This window comes from Oncorhynchus nerka, linkage group LG22 (genome assembly GCF_034236695.1).
Source record: "Oncorhynchus nerka isolate Pitt River linkage group LG22, Oner_Uvic_2.0, whole genome shotgun sequence".
In the NCBI taxonomy this organism is placed as follows: domain Eukaryota; kingdom Metazoa; phylum Chordata; class Actinopteri; order Salmoniformes; family Salmonidae; genus Oncorhynchus; species Oncorhynchus nerka.
Window position 1 is genome coordinate 68,000,744 of NC_088417.1, and position 23,299 is coordinate 68,024,042.

The 23,299-nt window shown below is 40.0% G+C and overlaps 1 long non-coding RNA gene across 1 annotated transcript in view; it reads left to right on the forward strand.

Annotated features, from left to right (window-relative positions):
- Positions 1-1,392: 1,392 nt before the first annotated feature.
- The window catches only part of LOC115105540 (uncharacterized), a 28,167-nt gene continuing 6,260 nt past the window's right edge, over positions 1,393-23,299 (forward strand). The window contains exons 1-4 of the long non-coding RNA XR_010460543.1: positions 1,393-5,538; positions 10,778-10,845; positions 11,318-11,422; positions 17,837-17,898. This is a non-coding gene — a long non-coding RNA (uncharacterized LOC115105540). The remainder of the gene's footprint in view (positions 5,539-10,777; positions 10,846-11,317; positions 11,423-17,836; positions 17,899-23,299) is intronic.

Consider the following 23,299-nt stretch of genomic DNA (forward strand, 5'->3'; position numbering starts at 1 on the left):
TGTATAAACCAGCCTTTAGGCCAACTCTTACCCTACTAGGTCCGGAGCCTGTTTGTTTTCTGTTCTACCTGATAATCAATTGCACACACTTGGTGTCCCAGGTCTAAATCAGTCTCTGATTAGAGGGGAACAATTAAAAAATGCAGTGGAACTGGCTTACTGGTCCAGATTTGAGTTTGAGGTCTTTAGGCAGTTATTGTCGAAAGGCAAACGGTTTGGAGAAGCCGGTGCCAAAAAAAGGACCCTGTTCTCCTTTACGTACTGGTATTGACCTAACCTAATGAGTCTTTATTTGGTCTCAATAGATTTCTATAGGCTCACACTCAGGGCCCGGGCTGGCAAAACTGTACATTGATTACTTTGTGCCAATACGTTCATTGACGTGGATTCGATGTGTTTTAATCCGGTGGATCGGATTGGGGCGGCAGGGTAGCCTAGTGGTTAGAGCGTTGGACTAGTAACCGGAAGGTTGCAAGTTCAAACCCCCGAGCTGACAAGGTACAAATCTGTTGTTCTGCCCCTGAACAGGCAGTTAACCCGCTGTTCCTAGGCCGTCATTGAAAATAAGAATTTGTTCTTAACTGACTTGCCTGGTTAAATAAAGGTTAAAAAAATATATTAAAAAAAATCAGCAGGGTGTAACAAACACTGATGGAACTGATAGTGGGTGAGTGCTCCCTGGCACAGGAGTGATGATGGGTGTACATACTGTCATGTTTAGTTTATTACTAATACCATGGGCATCTGCAGAGTTTGGCACTTGCTGCAGCCTCCCTTGGCCCTCAGACCACGTGTGAGTCTGGAGTCTGAAATCATCCAACACCGATAAGTCTCACTCGGATCTCCACCAGAACGAACCAACAAAGTGGAAGAGAGAAGGAGCGGGACAGGAGAGGAAAAGAGAGGGAATGTGTGACGTCCCATCGTGGAGAGCCGCCATTCGTCCGTTGATGCATTCATCTTCGTCGCTTTGATTTGCTCTTGTCGTTTCTTCTGAATTTTCTCCGCCGTAGGGTTGACGTGTCCGAGGTATCAGGGAAAGCTTGTTGGTTGTTTGTTTCGCATCCACTGAGAGAAGGGTTAAACACGTGTCACCAACCACAGGGCTGCTGCCTCAGGGCTGCTGCCTCAGGGCTGCTGGGTCTGAATTAGTGTTCTGAGGCTCTACCACTCTCTCTCCCTCTCTCACTTTGTCTCCGTCACACATTCTCTATTTCCGTTGATATCCCTCCCTTTCTCTCTCTCCCTCTCTGTTTCTGTCTCTTTCTTCTGATATCTTTCACTTGGAGTGTGTTGGGGGACCGCATCAGGCAGCAGGTTCCTTACACCACAGAGGAGCTGCAGGAGTCGGAAGCCTTTCTTTCCTCTCCATCTATCACCTACAATGGGGGGGGGGCTGCATTCTTTCACTGGCCGAGAGCGAGAGACGACGCTTATTGCATCACATGCTCATTATGCTATACATTTTATAGAGCAGTCCTCAACCGGCGGCTTCATTAATAGTACCCGCAAAACACCAGTCTCAATGCCAACAGTGAGGAGGCGACTCCGGGATGCTGCCATATCTCAGACTGGCCAATGAAAAGAAAATATTAAGATGGGCAAAAGAACACAGACACTGGACAGAGGATTATCGACATCTCGCTTGGTGGATTTATATTGCATCATTATTTTAACCAAGGTTAGAATAGCGATTATAGAAAACCAAGAGGTGATTGAATGGCAACATGGGAGAGAAAGTGTGTGATCAGATGTGTTAAGTTTGTATGTTTGTGGAGAGTAAATGGTTAAACAGTGATGATTTATGAGTGTGACGTATCTTTGGGCTCCACAACAGGTTGGAGATGCTGACTCTCTCCTCTCTTATTCTGAGGTCATAGGGGTGTCATTGTGCCAGGAGCTTGACTTAAACCCAGTGGCATTTCTCAGAACGTGCACATGCCAACTTCCTGCCACAAGCAAGCTCACTTGAGTGACGGCAAAAGAACACGGTTTTCCCCCCTTCAAGATGGCTATTCAAGAATGATGAAGTCATGACTTTACTAAGCATGTCCAGACGTTGATGTCAGCATTCATCAAAAAAATAAATCATACAAAAATGGAACATTTGGATGATACTAATGTTTCTAAAAACTAATCCTGGAATCCTCATCCCCAAAGTTTTTTTTAAATATGTATTTCCATTCTATAATTAAAGGTAGCCTGGTGACTCAGTGGTTTCCCTGAAGTGTTTTGTGTTTTTAAGTGTTTGGCCGGCATGGAAGGGGTTTACCAGCGCTGTGAATTCTTGATTGCCAACTCCCAGGATCGTATCTCCTGTGAATAAGAGCCATCTGCGCTGGGCTGGGCTTGTGCCCCCCCTCTCCTTGGCCTACTACACTCCACTCAAAGGCTCTCTGTGCTGTGGTTTGTCCAGAGCCATCACGTGACTTCTCTGAAAGTGCCCCCTCCCTCCTCCTCACCCTTTATTTCCAGTAAACTGTTTGAAAGGAGGGGGTGAGTCAGAGTAAAACCAGCTTCCCTTCAACCACAGCTTGTTAAAGAATTTGTCAACGTGGACTCGGGCCGTTTTTTTTTTTTGTTGTTGATAGATTTGAATTTTGTAGGGACTATGGGGCTGGGATTGGGTTGGGTTGCGTCAGGAGCCTTAATCACTCTGCTGCGTGCGCGTGTGTGTGTGTGTGTGTTTGAAAGAAAGAGAGGGAACAGGCTTGTGAGCAGTTAATAAGATGAACTTTAGCCATCTCTCTGTCGGGGCTCGCCTCACTCCGCTCTGGAGATGTGTGTCGTCCTCTCTCTGTGTGAAAGAGTTTCATTCAGAAAAAAAGAGAGTGAAAGAAAGAGAGAGAGAGAGAAACTGTGTGTGGGTGTTGACTTGTGTATAGGCTATGCATCGAGTTTTCCTTAACTGACACTTTCCAGATGCAGATTGCATTGTCGTCTGCCTATTTTTGAACTCCTTACCCCAGCCTTTCCCAAACTCAGTCCCGGGGACCCCAAGGGGAGCACGTTTTGGTTTTTGCCCTAGCACTACACACCTGATTCAAGCTTGATGATTAGTTGATTATTTGAATCAGCTGTGTAGTGCTAGGGCAAAAACCAAAATGTGCCCCCCTTGGCTCCCCAGGACCATGTTTGGGAAACGCTGCCTTAGCCTCATCACGTCTACACCCACATGTTTTCAAACCTTTGAGGTCATCATAAGGAACACATTTGTATTCTGGAGTACGTATTTGCATCAGTACAATGAGTCATGCATATATTGTATAAATTGATATCAGGGCAAGTTGTTATCATAAACATGGAGTGGGCTGGTTTGTTTATATAAACAGAGTCCCGTAATTTAGAATAGGGGTTGCTATATCATTACATGTGTGGAGGGAAACAGTGAACTCTTTTCCTTTTTTCCCACTGGGATGCCTATTTGTGTCAATCTCTCGTCATCTCTCTGGCAACAGTAACCATTGGTATTCAAACTATTGTGTTAAACATAGCGCTCATTGGTCCCCTTTGTGTGGACATTTTCCGTGACAGTAAATAATATAGAATGTGCTCTGATAGTTTAATGTCATTAAAATTCTTAGAACCTAGATTCCATGTAATCATCGTCTTTGACATCATTTCATTACTAAGAAGTCCCTGACAGTCACCCTACCTTGGGAGACTAGCTACTGTACCTTTAGACACCACCCTAAAGATGGGTATTGTATTTTTGGATACATTTAAAGAGTAAAATAAGAAGGAAGTTTCCTTCTTATTTTACTCTTTAAATGTATCCAAAAATAGCATAGCAGTTAATGGGGCCACTAACTATAATAGCCTTAACATATAAACGGCAGATCAAACATGTGATTTTTACTTCACACTGTAGGCATTATCTTTATGTGGGGGCGTAGTGGTACAGAGTGCTGAGTAAAGAGACGGACAGCAAAAGGCTGGAGCCATGCTCCCATGGTTTTAATGACCCTGCACCCTTGACAAGATCTCCAAAATGTAATTGCTGGTAAGCCCTGCCCTGGGGGACAGCATGTTGTGCGGTGACGGGGATGGGAGAGGCGGGAGGGAGGGAGGCAGCCGTGGGTGGAAGCCTGGCCAAGATGGTGATTTTCCATGAGCTGCATACAATACACGTTGTGTGGTGTCTGGATTTCTGAACACTGGTCATGTACAATAGACAATTTTGTGGTCCAGAAGGTACACATACGGGGAGTCCCTCGAGCAAATCGCAATGTCACGTGTATACACACGATATCCCTGCCCACTGGGACCTTCACTTCATTCGGTAGAGAGGAAGCCATTTTCCTTTCACTCATTCATACCAGTCAAGTGAGGGGAAATCCAGAATTCTACCGACTTGGTAAACAATACCAATGCAATGTAATCTAATAAATGTGACCCATTTGACTAAACAGTGCTTGTTTTCCTAACAGTTAATAGTTATTGAAACATAACTCCTCTATTCTACAGTTGTCAGGTGTTTGCGGTCAACAGACGGCCCAGAGTGGTTCAGCTGTAAACATTTACATTTGAGTCCTTTAGCAGACACTCTTATCCAGGGCGACATACAGGAGCATTTGGGGTTAAGTGCCTTGCTCAAGGGCACAGACAGATTTTTCCCCTAGTCGGCATGGAGATTCGAACCAGTGACCTTTCGGTTACTGGCCCAATGCTACCTGCTGCCACATACACATTCCTACCCCCCAGACATCCTGCTCTGTCTCCCAAGAAAAAATAATAAAAATAAAATAAGGAATAAAGAATCTGGAACAGAAGACTAGAATTAGAGAAGCAGGTTTATCCTTGTGAAAAGCCCTTGTGATTGTATAAAATCTTAGGGCGAATTTCAAAATGTGAGCCAATCAGAGTGGATGTCAGTTGGCCCCCCTCCCTTCTTTTATTCCCTGTGGGCCGGCTCCTGCTCTTGAAAAAATGCCGCGATTACTCTACTGCTTTGTTGACCATATTTGGCATGCTCATATCTTACTACCCTCCCCCAGTCAAGTTCAACCTCTCAAGTTTAAATGTACTGGTATGTGTGAAACATTTTACCCGTACATTTAGGTTGTGTTATTGTTTAGCTATTTCATCATGCATTGATGTTTAATCAATTTCTTGTAAAACTTGATGATTTGGATGAGGATATATTGTTCATTCAGGGTGGCACGTCCTATCTGATTTTAGGGCAGTTTAATATAAGTAAAATATATAGCAATTAAACTGATGAAATTAAAAAAACATTAACCAGTAGTAATATGGTAATTACAGTCATCTGAAATATGGCAGTTTGAGTTCTGGATCAATTAAGAGTTGACGGTAAGGTTTATGCCTCATATCAGATTTAGCCTGAGAGAGATGACCTGAGAGAGATGACCTGAGAGAGATGACCTGAGAGAGATGACCTGAGAGAGATGACCTGAGAGAGATGACCTGAGAGAGATGACCTGAGAGAGATGACCTGAGAGAGATGACCTGAGAGAGATGACCTGAGAGAGATGACCTGAGAGAGATGACCTGAGAGAGATGACCTCGTACTAAAAGGTAGTGAATGATTCAAGTCATTCCTCCTAAAAATAAAAATAAACATTTCGTTTTAGTTTGATATTTGTACATGCAATACCACCTCATGTACAGATCATACCAGTCAAATAGGAAACCCCATTCTAATAACTGTATGGTTTTCTGGTTGTGGAGCTATCATTTCTGCTACATAACACATTGTTTAGAGAAGTAAAACATGTTCCCAAATATTTCTTCAATTAGACTGAATGTATAACTCATAATTCAAATGTATTTTACATTTTATATCAAAGGAAAAATGTGTTGAGTTTTTAAAGGGATGAAGTATTAAAAATGCAGTAAATAACACCCATATTTGTATCAATTAATATCATACAAATTAAATGTTTCAGCCTTGGGACAATCAATATCTACAGAATATATTTTTAGAGTCCAATTAATAAAAGTCTGTATGTACTTTTAGCAGTAATACATCTATACATATAAATGAGACAGTACCCTCAACATGACAAATGACCCCCAGTGTGTTTTTAGTTTAAAACACTGTCATTTCATTTTTCATTCCCCTTCAACTGTAAAAAAAAAACTAAACAATAATTTAACTCAAACGAAGAAATAAAGTTACATGCATACAATTTGTACTGTTATCTCTAGTGACATTCTAATAAAATCATCAGAAGTATGACCATATCGTAATCAATCCAGGATAATTCCCCCATCCTTTCTTCACAGTTCCCAGAAATATTTTAAACTACATCAACAAGAGCTTAACCCTCCCCTTCCCAACATAGGTATAATGAGGAAAATCCATGTCATTGCTTTCAAAAGAGCCTTTTGTTGAGTTGTCAGAAAAAATGGGGGAAAAGCAGCAGAATTAGTAAGAATATGTGAGTCCTTGAAATTAGTCTGGTCGTCTTCTGACATTGATGGTAATGGATTAAAAACTGTCACCAGAGGTAAGAAACAGTTAGGGGATGTAAATATATATAATGTCCCAGTAGAAAAGGTGTTTGGAGGAGTTTGCAGAGGGTGATTGTTCCAATTAGACAACTGACAGGACAATTGACGGTGTGCACCATTTTTGCAGGGCTTACAAAAGCTTTTTGGTTAACAGAAATATTTATATATACAGGAAATATAATACATTTAGATAATAGTGGGATAGTAGATAACTTGGAAAAGTCTGTGAAGTGTGTCACAGTATCGTCTTAAATGAAAAATAAATATGTTACGTTTTTACCACAATTCAATATGTTAATTGTACATTTACTTCATTGACAAAAAAGCTTTATTTAATAGGAATTTAATTGATTAACGAAAAATGTGGTTTATATTATCTGTTCTCTGATGTATTTGTACAGACGAAATGCCAGCTTCCTTCTTTCTTTATATTCATGGTCCATAACACAACATATTAATGAGAAAATATGTTAAAAAAAGAGACCGGTTTGTCCTAATCCCACAGTAAATATATTCTCTTTAGTGTGGAAATCTTCTGATATTCCCCATAATCTCACATTTTTTAATGTTTAGTCTCAAATCCCCACCGAACCCATTTTAATATAATGTATGTATAATTTGAAAGATAGAAATGCATCAGAACTCACAAATGACTTACAACACCATGCCGAAGGATATTTCCTTAGAGACGATAAGATATAAACAAAGCCATTTTAAACAAATGCAATTCCTTCAAGACAATAATTGAATTGTTTTTATTGGATCAATTTCATTTGTGTCGATTGTGCAAGTATCGTCTAAGATTGATTTAAGACTTCGTCCAACAATTTGGAAACCTATTACATAATGAAGTTCAGAGAAATTATAGAATAAGAAATGTTTTGGTAGTATTCTTAGTAAATATTACTACCATGTTTTCATCTGTGATATATTTCAAATGTGCAGGAGATAATCCTTCTACCTTTAATCACCAGAGATTAGTGAAACGGTTATTGATAGCATATACGGTGCCTTCAGAAAATATTCACATTTTGTTGTGTTTACAGCCAGAATTCCAAATGTATTACATTTAGTTTTTGTGTCACTTGCCTACACACAATACCCCATAATGTCAAAATGGAAAAATGATTTTTGACCTTTTTACAAATTAATTAAAAATGAAAAGCTGAAATGTCTTGAGTCAATAGGTATTCAACTGCTTTGTTATGGCATTCCTAAATAAGTTCAGGAGTAAACACTTGCTTAACACATTAAGTTGCATGGACTCACTCTGTGCAATAATATACATGATTTTTGAATGACTACCTCATCTCTGTACCCCACACATACAATTATCTGTAAGATCCCTCAGTTGAGTAGTGAATTTTAAACACTGATTCAACCACAAAGACCAGGGAGGTTTTCCAGTGCCTCGCAAAGAAGTGCACCTATTGGCAGATGGGTAAAAAAACATTGAATATCCCTTTGAGCATAGTGAAGTTATTCATTACACTTTGAATGGTGTGTCAATACACTCAGTCACTACAAAGATACAGGCTTCCTTCCTTACTCAGTTGCCGGAGAGGAAGGAAACTGCTCAGGGATTTCACCATGAGGCAAATGGTGATTTTAAAGTGGAGCTGACAGCATTTTAGCAACATGAAATCATATACAAAATCAGTTCCTATACACCCCCAGGAAGAATATGACACTTAAAACATTTTCTGACAAGAGAGCACTTGGAGATGGTAATTTTTGTAGAATGTTTGGGAATTGCGTATACTAAGGCATTTGTGAAAATTATATAGCAATATAGAGTGGGAAACCGGCTGAGCTTTTGGACAATTAATAGACACTGCAGTAAATAAAACCTAATAAAAGCATCTGTCTCGTCCAAGACTGGAGTCTACATAGACCGGTGTGCTATAGCCAATCTGCGCTACAGTAGGCCTTTATACAAACAAGCCATTTGCCATTATTCATTTTGAACTGGACTGTGGGTTTACAGACAGTTGCCATTGCGCGACTATAGATCATTAGAATGCATTCACCAAAAGCCACAAAATACACCTGAATGGAATTTTGAAAATATTTTAAAACCACAGGAGTCCTCTTACATTTGGGAACTTTACAGTCCTATTGATCAAACAACCATGAAAGGGTAGTCTCTCTCTCCCTCAGTTATGCACATCAACAACAGCAAGAACAACTAATGCTTGCCAGGCAAGATGAGCTAATATCTAACGAAGGAACATTAGATTAACCCTCTCAAACTTTCTCCGCTAAATTGCACTGATAAACAAGTGTAGCATACTCATCCTTCTGCTGCTTGCCTGCTAATGTATACTTGTCCCAACCAAGCACCCAGGCTAACTGGCTAAGAACACCTTACTATGACCATTTAACTTTAGAGTGTTCCTGGCTATTACTTTTTCTGCCTACGTTTACTGACACTGGCCATATCCAGCGGGTGTTGCGCTCATAAATTCAAATCAAATCAAATGTTTTTGTCACATGCGCCGAATACAGTGAAATGCTTATTTACAAGCCTTAAATCAACAATGCAGTTTTAAGAAAAATTCCACAAAAAAATAATTAAGTAACAAATAATTAAAGAATGACAGTAAAATTGCAGTAGAGAGGCTATATACAGCGGGTACCGGTACAATGTGCGGGGGCACTGGTTAGACGAGGTAATTGAGGTAATATATACATGTGGGTAGAGTTATTAAAGTGACTTATGCATAGATAATAACAGAGAGTAGAAGTGCAAAGGGGGGGCAATGCAAATAGTCTGGGTAGCCATTTGATTAGATGTTCAGGAGTCTTATGGCTTTTGGGTAGAAGCTGTTTAGAAGCCTTTTGGACCTAGACTTGGCGCTAGGCGCTACTGTTTGACGTGCGGTAGCAGAGAGAACAGTCTATGACTGGGGTGGCTGGAGTCTTTGACAATTTTTAGGGCCTTTCTCTGACACTGCATGGTATAGAAGTCCTGGGTGGCAGGAAGCTTACCCCCAGTGATGTACTGGGCCGTACACACTACACTCTGTAGTGCCTTGTGGTCGGAGGCTGAGCAGTTGCCATACCAGGCAGTGATGCAACCAGTCAGGATGCTCTCGATGGTGCAGCTGTAGAACCTTTTGAGGATCTGAGGACCCATGCCCATGGGGAATAGGTTTTGTCATGCCCTCTTCACGACTGTCTTGTTGTGCTTGGACCATGTTAGTTTGTTGGTGATGTGGACACCAAGGAAATTGAAGCTCTCAACCTGCTCCACTACAGCCCAGTCGATGAGAATGGGGGTGTGCTCGGTCCTTCTTTTCCTGTAGTCCACAATTCTCTCCTCATTCTTATGACTGTCTTGTGATCATTGCTCTTGCTCATTTGATTGTATTGACATTCCCAGCCTTAGTTACATTCGTTACATTTTTGCAATTTTTGTTATTGTAACTGAAAAAGTGCATCTCGAATAGAGACAGCCAAGAAATGTATTGGTGAATTATATTAATCATGCATTGAACTGCATCCATCTATTCTGCCAACGATGCCTTATTGTTCATCATGGAATGTTGAGTCAGATAGAACCTATTTTGTAAATTTCTTATAAAGTTGGTTTTGCAGCATAAACTGGGAATTTCATATTTTTTACTGATGTTATGATTGTATGTTTTTAATGATTGTCAGTTCCACTTTAGTACAGTTAGTTTAATGGCTGTGATAGGATGGATGGATCAACATTGTAGTTACTCCACAAAACAAACTTAGTTGAAAGCGTGAAAGAAGGATGCCTGTACAGAATACATTTTTTTCCAAAACATGCTTTGCAACAAGGCACTAAAGAAATGCAGCAAAAAATGTGGCAAAGCGATTCATTTTTTTGTCCTGACTACAAAGTATTATGTTTGGGGCAAATCAAATACATCACATTACTGAATACCACTCTCCAAGACTCACAGCTGTAATCGCTGCCAAAGGAGATCCTAACATGTATTGATATTGATATTAAATATTTATCTAATCAACATATATTAGTGTTTTATTTTTCATGTATTTATTTATATATATATTTTTACAAATGTTCGAATTTTTCTTCCACTTTCATATTACAGTGTATTTTGTGTAGATCATTGACAAAAAATGACAATTAAATGTGTGAATACTTTCTGAAGACCCTGTGTAGCTTTTGATGTAAACTGCTGAACAAAATTGAATCTGGTCATCTGAAAATCATATTTTAATCATTAAAGAGGCATACAATACATTTCTATGTTGTCATGCAAATGAGAATGATCTGTTAAATATTTGCCATTATTCTTTTCAGGACTTGCAGTGCAAGTGCAGAAAATGGTTCAGAGGGTTGGATTCTTTGGAATTCTAGTCTGCGCCTCTGTAAGTGAAATGACATATAGAACTCTATTCTATAAAACAAAAAATCATCATCCCTATTAATGTCTGAAAATACAAGAAAGTGACTACAGTCTAAATTCAGACCTTTAAAATAGCATTTCTGTGCATACATTTCTGTGCATAATGAAACTGTCTGTCAATTTAAAGTGAACTGCTGATGGCTCAACCCTCAAACCAACAGACCGAACAGATGAATCATTATTATTGTTAATATAAAGCTTTCTTTATTCTGGGTATTTTAGTCATTGTATTACTAATCCGTTAAATAGCTCCAGTCAAGCTAAATACTTCAAACATAGGAGCATTTAACAAAACTTTATTTGGACTGAACAATATTGAAGAATATTGAGTCCTTGCCCTCTTCTATAGAGTTAAGTTGTTTCTTTGCTCTATAATTGTTGTCACTTATCCATATTCCTTTCTGATATTTAATTTATATTATCTCGTTCTCCAGATTACCAATCCAATGTTTGACCTGGCAGATATAACATGGTTCCCTTTTGGACCTTTTTTTGGAGCAACACTAATTGGGAAAGCCATAGCCAAAATGCACATTCAGGTGAGTACTGTATACCAGCACATGGCAGAAATGAATGCACAAAATGTCTTGCACACAAAACTCACTTTTCTTATGTATTTTTTTGTAATGACAAAGAGACTACTCAGATCCGTAGTTTGATATAAAATGTTGACAAAGTAAAGTTTTTTTTAATCAAGACTTTAGTTTGTTTTGAAAATGGATATTTCAGACATGATAGTAAAACTATGTGGAGGATAAGGAGGGATCCTCCTGTTCTGTACTCAGCTAAGAGTGTAAGGAGGCCATTTTGTGCAGTGAAAGCAGGGTCTGTCATCCATTTTGTGAAAGCAGCTGCTGCACTCAGGGATACATACACTACATGACCAAAAGTATTTGGACACCTGCTCGTTGAACATCTCATTCCAAAATCATGGGCATTAATATGGAGTTGGTTCCCACTTTGCTGCTATAAAATCCCCCACTCTTCTGGGAAGGCTTTCCACTAGATGTTGGAACATTGCAGCAGGGACTTGCTTCCATTCAGCCACAAGAGCATTAGTGAGGTTGGGCACTGATGTTGGGCGATTAGGCCTGGCTCGCAGCCACCGTTCCAATTCATCCCAAATGTTTCCGATGGGGTTGAGGTCAGGGCTCTGTGCACCTATCTCAACAAACCATTTCTGTATGGACCTCGCTTTGTGCACGGGGGCACTGTCATGCTGAAACAGGAAAGGGCCTTCCCCAAACTGTTGCCACAAAGTTGGAAGCACATAATCGTCTAGAATGTCATTGTATGCTGTAGCTTTAAGATTCCCTTCACTGGAACTAAGGGGTCTTGCCCGAACCATGAAAAACAGCCCCAGACCATTATTCCTTCTCCACCAAACTTTACAGTTGGGACAGGCAGCATTCTCCTGGCATCCGCCAAACCCATATTCGTCCGTCAGGTTGCCAGATGATGAAGCTTGATTCATCAGTCCAGAGAACACATTTCTACTGCTCCAGAGTCCAATGGCGGTGAGCTTTGCAGCACTCCAGCTGACGCTTGTCAGTGCGTATGGTGATCTTAGGCTTGCGTGCGGCTGCTCGGCCATCGAAAACCCATTTCATGAGGCTCCCGACAAACAGTTATTGTGCTGACGTTGTTTCCAGAGGCAGTTTGGAACTCGGGACTGAGTGTTGCAAATAAGGACAGGCAATTTTTTTAATGTATTTTTTATTTTGTATATTTTTTTTTTCACGCGCTTCAGCACTCAGTCGTCCCATTCTGTGAGCTTGTGTGGCCTACCACTCCGCGGCTGAGACATTGTTGTTCCTGTACATTTCCACTTCCCAATAAACAGCACTTACTGTTTATTGGGGCAGCTCTAGCAGGGCAGAAATTTTACAAATTGAGTTGTTGGAAAGATGGCATCTTATGACAGTGCCTTGTTGAAAGTCACTGGGCTCTTTATTAAGTCCATTCTACTTCCAATGTTTGTCTATAAAGATTGCATGACTGTGTGCTTGATTTTATACACCTGTCAGCAATGGGTGTGGCTGAAATAGCTGAATCTACTCATTAGAAGGGCTGTCCACATACTTATGTGGATATATAGTGTACTTTAGTAGGGATAATATTTTTTTATCACTTAAGAAAACAAATAAGGAACCTTTATTTTATTTATTGAACTGAAAAGTGAATTTGTACTGCAAAGAAGTATACACTGATGATTACTGTGTAAAAGTTGATTCAGTTTTTCCCCATGCATGGAAGGATTAATGACTTAATCCACTTTGTGCCTTGTTAGACAGTGTCTGTATGCTTAATGGATTATCTTTCTAAATCCTCTATAAACTATTTTATAAATCAAAATACAAAAAATGACCAAAGACTGTAGGGTGCCAATTGAGTAAGCTGATTCATTATGTGACGTTCAATAAGATTGATTAAAAAAAAGAAAACGTATCCTCTTTATCTCTCTAGTAATGTTAAATGCACTTGGCTAAATTTCTCTAGATACCCTAGTAGTGATGGAAACTTTGTTGTGTGGGTATGGGTGTTGGCCATAGAGAAACCCCTATTGTACAGAAGATTAACACTGTCTGTGATGATACAGAGAGTGGCGTGGGCAGCAGTATCATAGAGCCGATTAGGTCTGGTGTCCCCTGGGCCGATGACTTTCTCCATATCCAGGCAGGATCAGAGGTGTGCCCCTCCTTGCTTGACATGGCCAGGGCCAGCTTTACAATGATACACACTGACTGGAAACTGAACCAGGCTTACCATCACAACTGGTTGGGGTCGACCTGTTGTGTATTTAGTGAGATTTAACATTCTGTGTTGAGGATAGAAATGTAATGAATATAGATGACACAATGCTCTATACCTGACAGATCATGTCCCGTGTAAACAATACATTTCTATCTGAATGTTCTGAATACACTCATGTTCTCTCAGCTTCTCCTCTTCTTTTCCCCATTGTGTTAAGTCTGGAAAGAATGCAGAGAATTTTTGTCTATTAGACGGCACTTCTTTGTTGTTTTACATTGACAGTATACTGCACTGTACTGAGTCACAGAGCTGTGGAGTTGTCATGTAAGAGTGGGTATGGAGAGGCAATATGATAGACTGTAATGGTGAACAGGTGAACGTTCTCCCTTGTGGGTCAAAGCAGAGGAACAATGCACTAGGGGGATTTGGAGGTGTTTTTTTATGTGGGCATAATACTGGGCCACCTCTATGTGTTTTCTGTGTGGGCTTAATACTGGGGCACCTCAATGTGTTTTCTGTGTGGGCGTAATACTGGGGCACCTCAATGTGTTTTCTGTGTGGGCGCAATACTGGGGTACCTCAATGTGTTTTCTGTGTGGGCGTAATACTCAGCCACCTCAATGTATTTTCTGTGTGGGCTTAATACTGGGGCACCTCAATGTGTTTTCTATGTGGGCTTAATACTGGGGCACCTCAATGTGTTTTCTGTGTGGGCGTAATACTGGAACACCTCAATGTGTTTTCTGTGTGGGCGTAATACTGGGACACCTCAATGTGTTTTCTGTGTGGGCGTAATACTGGGACACCTCAATGTGTTTTCTGTGTGGGCGTAATACTGGGACACCTCAATGTGTTTTCTGTGTGGGCGCAATACTGGGACACCTCAATGTGTTTTCTGTGTGGGTGTAATACTCAGCCACCTCAATGTGTTTTCTGTGTGGGCGTAATACTGGGACACCTCAATGTGTTTTCTGTGTGGTCGTAATACTGGGACACCTCAATGTGTTTTCTGTGTGGGCGTAATACTGGAACACCTCAATGTGTTTTCTGTGTGGGCGCAATACTGGAACACCTCAATGTGTTTTCTGTGTGGGCGTAATACTGGGGTACCTCAATGTGTTTTCTGTGTGGGCGTAATACTGGGACACCTCAATGTGTTTTCTGTGTGGGCGCAATACTGGGACACCTCAATGTGTTTTCTGTGTGGGCGTAATACTGGAACACCTCAATGTGTTTTCTGTGTGGGCGTAATACTGGGACACCTCAATGTGTTTTCTGTGTGGGCGTAATACTGGAACACCTCAATGTGTTTTCTGTGTGGGCGTAATACTGGAACACCTCAATGTGTTTTCTGTGTGGGCGTAATACTCAGCCACCTTAAATGCCCTTTGAGAGCTGGATAACTGGGTTGTACCTTCAGGTCAGGTGGCGCGTTTAGATTCACAACAACAATCTGTTCCTGCCAACTGTGACACGAGGCCCAGAGGATGAAGGCCTTTTCATAACTCTTAACCCTGTCATACTCTGAACTGGATCTGTTTTTCTGACGGTACTGTGGTGATGTGGCTAGGTTTTGAAATATTGATAGGAACTATCAAAAATTATATCAAAACATTTAAGGAATTTTGGTTTTATAGTCCTAATTGTAAAGTGTTGAAATAGCTCCGTTTGGTTTAGCTGGGCGGAGACATGAGTAAATGTCCTTCCATTATGAAACGGACAGTAAAAGCTTAGAGGAAATGGTTTATTGTTAAGCAGAAGTTTCTGCTATTGCCTTTTACTTTCAGTACCCGTGACACACAGTCTGGTCTAAACAATAGGAGAGGAGTAATCTCCATTATGATAGCCTCCCTGACTTCCACATTCCTACTAGTTTAGGTATAGTCTCTGTGTTTCAATGGGTTTCAACAGATGCACATTGCCATTGTGAGAACCCACTCAAATGTTGATTCCCTGTATGAATGGTACAATGGGGTAGTATCATCTTGTTAACCTTTTACTGCAGTTGGCTAAATCAGGGTCACACAGAGTGTTTCTTGGCAGTCTTAAACAAATATACTTTGAAACAAAAGTTTACACCTCACACACATGGTTATGGGCTTAAAGAAAGAAGACACCTGTACCATGTCAGATATAGAGTTGAAATGTATTACATTTTCAGTTAGCATCCCAATATTACACTTTATATACATCACATAAAACTTAAATGTAACAAAACCATTTGACACACAAACACCACATTTTTGGCATTTAAAAAAATATAATGTTTATTGGTTATGAATTTATGAAAAATATGAATAACATTCCACCCCCGAGGCCGCTAGTTTCATTTGACTGCAGGAAAGGGCTACACATGTGAACTCCCTCAGAGGTGTCAATAGAGAAGAGGACAAAAACATGTTTGTAATCCTCAAAACTTCACTTTTACTGTTAAGAACTGCTGTCTGAGAGGAGTGACACATCTCCTCCTGATCACTCCATCCCCTCAATAGCCTTGCTCATCCTTATCCCCCTCCTCACATCCCCCTCTTCAACTCCCTACATGAAAATAATACTATAGTAATACCACAGTAATATTCACAAGAAAACACTGCAGTAAATACTACAGTAATGTCCTCAAAAACACTATACACTGCCCATTCCCCTCCCCCATGTTCCAATTGGTTGCACCCATAAGTGAGAAACCTACATGCCAAATATAGATCATACACTTAGTATACAAAACATTAAGAACACCTGCTCTTTCCATGACATAGACTGACCAGATGAATCCAGGTGAAAGCTATGATTCCTTATTGATGTCACTTGTTAAATCCACTTCAATCTGTGTAGATGAAGGGGAGGAGACAGGTTAAAGAAGTATTTTTAAGCCTTGAGACAATTGAGACATGGATTGTGTGTGTGTGCTAAGGCACTGCATCGCAGTGCTTGAGGCATCACTACAGACCCGGGTTCGATCCCAGGCTGTGTCACAGCCGGCCATGACCGGTAGACCCAACGGGCGATGCACAATTGGCCCATCGTTGTCCGGGTGAGGGGAGGGTATGGCCGGCCAGGATTTTCTTGTCCCACCTCGCTCTAGCAACTCCATGTGGTGGACCGGGCACCTGCAAGCTGACTCTGGTCGCCAGCTGGATGGTGTTTCTTCCGAACACATTGGTTAAGCAAGCAGTGTGTCAAGAAGCATTGCGGCTTGGCAGGGTCGTGTTTCAGAGGACGCATGGCTCTCGACCTTCGACTCTCCTGAGTCCGTAGGAGAGTTGCAGCGATGGGACAAGACTGTAACTACCAATGGGATATCACAAAATTGGGGAGAAAAAGGGGTCAAAGTAAAACATTTAAAAAAAGGAAAAGACAAAATAAAGTAAATACTACAGTATACCTCAGTCCGCAAATCACTACAGTAAATACAATAGTATACTACATACCAAAAAACACTACAGTAATTACTATAGTATATGGGCAATTTCACAGTAAAAGATTTTTCACTTTAAAATGTATGTCAAACAAAAATTAGTAATTGCAAAGTTTTAAAAAAAAGGACTACTTTGAAAAATGTCAGTGCAGATGCAAAGTTTGGTAACAATGACAGTTTGTGCTGTTTGTATAACGTTGCAATAATTGTTTTTTGTTTGACATTTTAAAGTGAAAAATCTGAGACTCAGCATCATCGTTAACCAAATTGCCTATTATACTACAGTAAAAAAAACGCTACAGTAATTACTTTAGTACAGTATATACTACATATTATTTTACTACATTATTTAAACTATAGTAAACTGTAAATACTACATTATACTACAGTCATGTCTGAAAAAACACCAAAGTGAATACTATAGTATTTATACCATTTATATAGTATTTATACCATAGTATGTTTTAATGTGTGTGTTCTCTATGTATCAACAGTAGCCCCAAACCCTCCCTCACCCTGCCTATCTGTGTACAGTAATTTCCCTGACCTGAGTGCATTTATGTGTCATAGGGGCTCAGACTTTTGTTTCTGGCCTTGATGACAAAGGGCCACATCATGGCTGGTTTTGTCAGTCACCAAGTGTGGTGTTGGTTGACTACAGGGAATCCAATATAGGGAGTATTAATGATCAAAACCATGAGTGTACTGCCCCGGCCGGGCCTGTATTTACCCCCCATGACCTCATGGTCTACTGACTGACTGTCTCTCTCTTTCTTTGTCACAGAAACTGTTTGTGATCATAACCTTCAGCACGCACATAGTGGAGCAGATGGTGTCTCTGATTGGGTAAGTAACCTAGCCATTGAGTAATATTGGGCCTCCTCTGAAGAAATGGAAATGTGTGTGTCTGTGCGAAAGTGTGTTTGTGTGTGTATGTGTGCAGGCTTGCATGCGTGCTTGTGTCTGTGTGTCACGGGGAGGCAGGGGGGCAATGAGGGGGGTAGTATCACACATGAATACGTTCATTTGGAACATGACGGTTGAGAGAAGTTCAAGTGTGGCATTTTGAGGTCGTTCGTGCCCCTTTTAGGAAAACCCGCTCTAATTTCGTTCTGACTGCGACACAGGTCACTGACCAAAATGTTAGCATCAATTTAACAAGGGGATTTTTGGAAGATGCAGTGTTTCATGGAATACACTTTATTTTCCAAGTGTTTTGACAGACCCTTGAAGGGTGTGGTGATTAAACAGTAGAAAATGTATTTGTGCTGCTCTGGTAAGATTTATCTTTTGTCCCCTCAATGTCTTCCATAGTCTGGATGCTAACTGATGGCCATGCTCTAACATGGTGTGGATGGCTATGGGTATGAGTATGTATGTAAGACTGTTTCTCAGGTTAGGATGAACCGTCTCTGGCCTACGGTCTGGTTGAAATCTAGTTTAAAATCGTGATACAGTGTGTCACTGCTGTCTCTCTCGCTTTTCCATGGTGACCTTAGACTGACTGACTGTCTGTGCTCTGCTCTTCATTTGGTGTCATATGACACTCCAGTGGAAATGGGGTCAGGTGATATCGGCGTATAAAGACATTTCACACATGCCGTAATGAGTGGAGCAACAACTGTGTACTTTTTCCGTCTGTTGCCCACCACTGGCAGCTTGGTGTCACCCTCCCAGACTGATCTGATCTCAAGTTAGACGTCACTGTCACCAGCCCTGTGGTCTGGCCTTCCCAAGCCTCCTGCTAATAGAACCTTCACACCCACCCACCTACGCTGCCTGCCTCTCACACCAATACCCACTTCACATTACTGAGCCAAGATGTGCCGTGCCAAGTTATGCATCTACCATAAACGTGATGGAAGAAAACTATGTACAAAAAAATGTATCAGAGCCAGCACAGTACGATTCGGGTCAGCACAATACTGTGAAAAGGTTATATAACCCTGCCCTGTATGGAGGGCTGCCTGCTGGGCACAGATAGGAGGAAGCAGGCTTAGGCCTTGGAGGGTTGGTGCCCTTGTCGAGGTGTCAGGACCAGGGTGTGTAGCAGGAAACTACCCTTGGTCTGTACACCTGCCAGTTGGGGGAGTGGCCCTTGCTGTGTATACCTAACATGGTGTTAAATTGGCACCTGAGACATCGCACGCATGCACGCACGCACGCACACAGACACACACACACACACGCACACACACACACACACACACACACACACACACACACACACACACACACACACACACACACACACACACACACACACACACACACACACACACACACACACACACACACACACACACACTGCTGTGCTGAAATCAGACTTTGAGATTGCATCAGCTCACATCCTTTATCAGCAGTTGTTTTTACTGCTCTTTTCTTTGTTTCATGAATACATACTCTTTAGTGCTTGTTTTAATAAAATCTGTCTTTTTTTCTCCAATTTGTTGACAGATTATTCCCAAATTGAGGTTACGAAAAACAGCAGAATATGGTTAAAGTCTATTGGTCATTACAAGGGTTCATAGAGTTTTATCATTCATGAAGGTTTTCAGCGTTTCTATTTACATGCTTTTCAAATTAATTTATTTGAATATAGGCTATTCATTTAACTATCATATAAATCTTATGAACATTTTATAGCTGTCAGTGCGGTGTGTGTGTAATGATGGTTTCAGGCCCTAGTCATTGAGATACAGAGGTGAGTGAGCTATCAGAGGTGATTGGCAAGTTTTACTATGAGTCACAAACTCTCCTTTTTACAACCTGTTAACCGTCAACTTCCTTCCTGACTGAAGCCCATCCACCTTGACAATTGCCTGATAGTCAAGCTTTCTCACAGAAACTGTCATCCTGTGATGGCTCTGTGACATATCCACGTCACACAGCTTCACTATTATTAACCCTTTACTGGACTGACCACACCTTCACTTTTAACCCTTAAGTATTAACTCTTTAATTACCAACCCATGCCCATTGCCACTTTTAGTTCATCCTTTAGGTGCTTGTCCACATCTTCAGTGTTAACCCATTCATTGTCTGTTTTTGCCTGTTTATTGTCGTGTTGACCAGTGTTACTTTTTCCTTTTCTACTTTTTTTTATGCACAGCAAATTGGCCAGTATCATTTCATGTAGATTTTTCAGTGTAACATCTCTAGTTTTGATTCAGGAGTTAAATTAACTCTGTAGAACTCAGTGGTGTAAAAGAACCCAGTGTTGGTGTTAATAACCAGTGCTGAATCAAAACCATGCCCATCATAATCATATTTCCCAGCATGCTCTGTTGCAGGTTGATTTTTAGAATGTTTGATTAATTCATCTTATGTTACTGAAATATAAGTAACGTAAATGTTTCTAAAATAATCCAATCTTTAACTTAGATTTATTGCACCCTTTACTGAAATGGTTGATCCAGTTTAGATGCTTTATGTAGTCTCATATCTTAGTCTTCACAACCCTGTCAGTCATTCTGAATGCAGGTTGCGGGTGAATACAAATGCCAAATGTTGGACATCTCCACTCTGGCTGGATTCCAATAGGAATTACACATCACTTTGCAAGCCAACATAATGTGACTTGCAGGCCCAATGTGGCCTGTAAACCATTAGTTTCAGGCCACTGTTTTAAGCTAAAACTAGGCTCAAAATAAGTATGTATTGTCATGAATAATACAATTTTAAGGTTCTCACTGGGTGAAGGCCACAACGATCATATCTCTGTCACTAACAAATACAGTCATGAGTGGTAACTCTACAATTCACTCGAATCCCAAGGCAACCTGGGAAATGCAAATAAGGCTTTACACTAAGCAGTGTATTAATCCAATCCAATATGGAAGCGATAGATGGGAGGGAGGGGTTGAGAGGAGCTAAAGGGTGGGACTAATAACAACAAGATAACTCATGTAAAATATATTTAAAAAATGTAGATTCAGAACTTTTGTGAAACAGCACAGTTAAAAACATATGGCAAATAGAAAATAAAATTGGATGGTTTTCAGAAATAGATGGGTTTAGGGTAGCGGTAGGATAGGAGTGAAAACAAACAAAAGATAACTATTGTAAAATAGATTGTATCCGTAAAATGTATATAGTATATTTAAATTGGAAGTAGAAGCCTAAGTGTTGTTGTTCATTAGTTTACTCCAATTAAGGGAAGGGGTGGTAGGGTTAGAGGAAAATAATAAAGAAAAATAAAACAAAAAACTATATTTATTTAACACAGGAAAGTGTGGACCCGTACAGACACTGGAGCAGTGTTGCAGTTAACACTCAGTATTGATTTAATATTGTAACATTTCCTGTGTGTCATTGCTAATCAATGCTAAATCAATTCCTTGGATTCTTTTTAACATAGCTTTTTATATGTATGAAATAACATTCTTTCAGTCATACAACTTAGGTTTTCTCATGTCTGTTGGTTGCAGTCAGCAGTGCTGCTGTGCTGCTGTGGACTGTAGCAATATGGTAGAAATACTTGTTACAAACTCATATAACAGTGTTGTCTGTAGAACAATCTTAAAACATATAAAACCATTTTGTAGGTTTTAGTGATGTTTAGACACAGGAATAGAAGATGGTACAGTGTCTTCAAAAAAGTATTCGTACCCCTTGACTTATTCCACAATTTGTTGTGTTACTGCATGAATTCAAAATGGCTTAAATCGATTTTTTTTCTCACCCATCTACACAAAATATCTCATAATGACACAGTGAAAACATGTTTTTATAAATATTTGCAAAATGATTGCAAATGAAATACAGAAATACCTCATATACATAAGTATTCATACCCCTGAGTCAATACATGTTAGAGTCACCTTTGGCAGCGATTGCAGCTGTGAGTCTTTCTTGGTAAGTCTCTAAGTAATTTGCACACCTGGAATGTACGACATTTACACATTATTCTTCTTACAATTCTTCAAGCTCTGTCAAGTGGGTTGTGTATCATTGCTAGACAGACATTTTCAAGTCTTGACATAGATTTTCAGGCCGATTTAAGCCACTCAGGAATATTCACGGTCTTCTTGGTAAGCAACTCAAGTGTTGATTTGTCCAGCGGAACGGGGAATTTGACTCGAGCCATTTTAGCTTTTCATTTTTATAAACTTTTAAACATTTCTAAAAACACAAGTCCACGTTGACATTCTAGAGTATTATATGTAGGCCAGTGACACAAAATCTCAATGTAATCCATTTTAAAATCAGGCTGTAACACAACATAATGTGGACAAAGTCAAGGTCTGTGAATACCTTCTGAAGGCACTGTGTCTGCTGATATCTCTGCTTTCGCTATGGGTGTATCACAACAGTTTCTAACATGTATCTATGCACAGTTCATGAAAACAGACCCCCTGTGTCTCTTAGTAATTGATGAGGAAACGGCTCTTCCAGGCCCCAACGGTTTTCCTGTACAGCCAGTTATTATATAGTACAAGGGTCCTAACTTGACTGTTAACATTGTGACATGTTTTTTAACCTATAGTATTCATATTTTATAATCTTCAGACAGATATACAGTTTCTGTCCATTTTTAACCCATTGTTTCTTTTTTACACAAACAAACAATAATGACTGTATTGCATCATTACAAATGCTGTGCTTACAAATCTTATTTATTTTTTATTTTTTTACAGTATATGTTAGAGCTTTTAAGTGGGTTGAAATAACAGTTAACTGACTTCTAAAGTTTTATTAAATCAAATTGATCTAGTTTATAGATTTGAAATTCTCCTATTTTTTCATTGAACATTCTGAAATAAATCAAAGCCATATTTGTATTGGAATTTTATAGTTTAACGATTTAGCCATATTTACTCTCTTGCTCACTGTTCCTCAGTTCCCTCGTCGTTTTATATTGGGTTTTTTTCATCACCATTGTGTACAATTGAATTTCAAGAAGCTGACCACCATGTTTTCCTCAGAAGGAAAGAGGAGTGAAAGCATTAAGTCATGTAATTCCTTATTCGGTTATTGTGAATGAAGCGACCTTTGGACTTGTGGTGATTTCACTCTGACATGATATGAAGGTATTCATTTCCCTCTTCTTATTATTCAGTCAGGTTAGCCATTTATCGTAACTGCAAAGATACATATAGGTCAATGCCCTTTTAACCTCACATAGAGAAACATGAAGGAAAATTAAAGTACTGGCAAAGAGCTGTTAGAAGCAAATGTTTCAACACATGTTGTTGGACTATTCTCAACTTGTAAAGATTAATTTCTCTATTGCTCAGCCCATTGG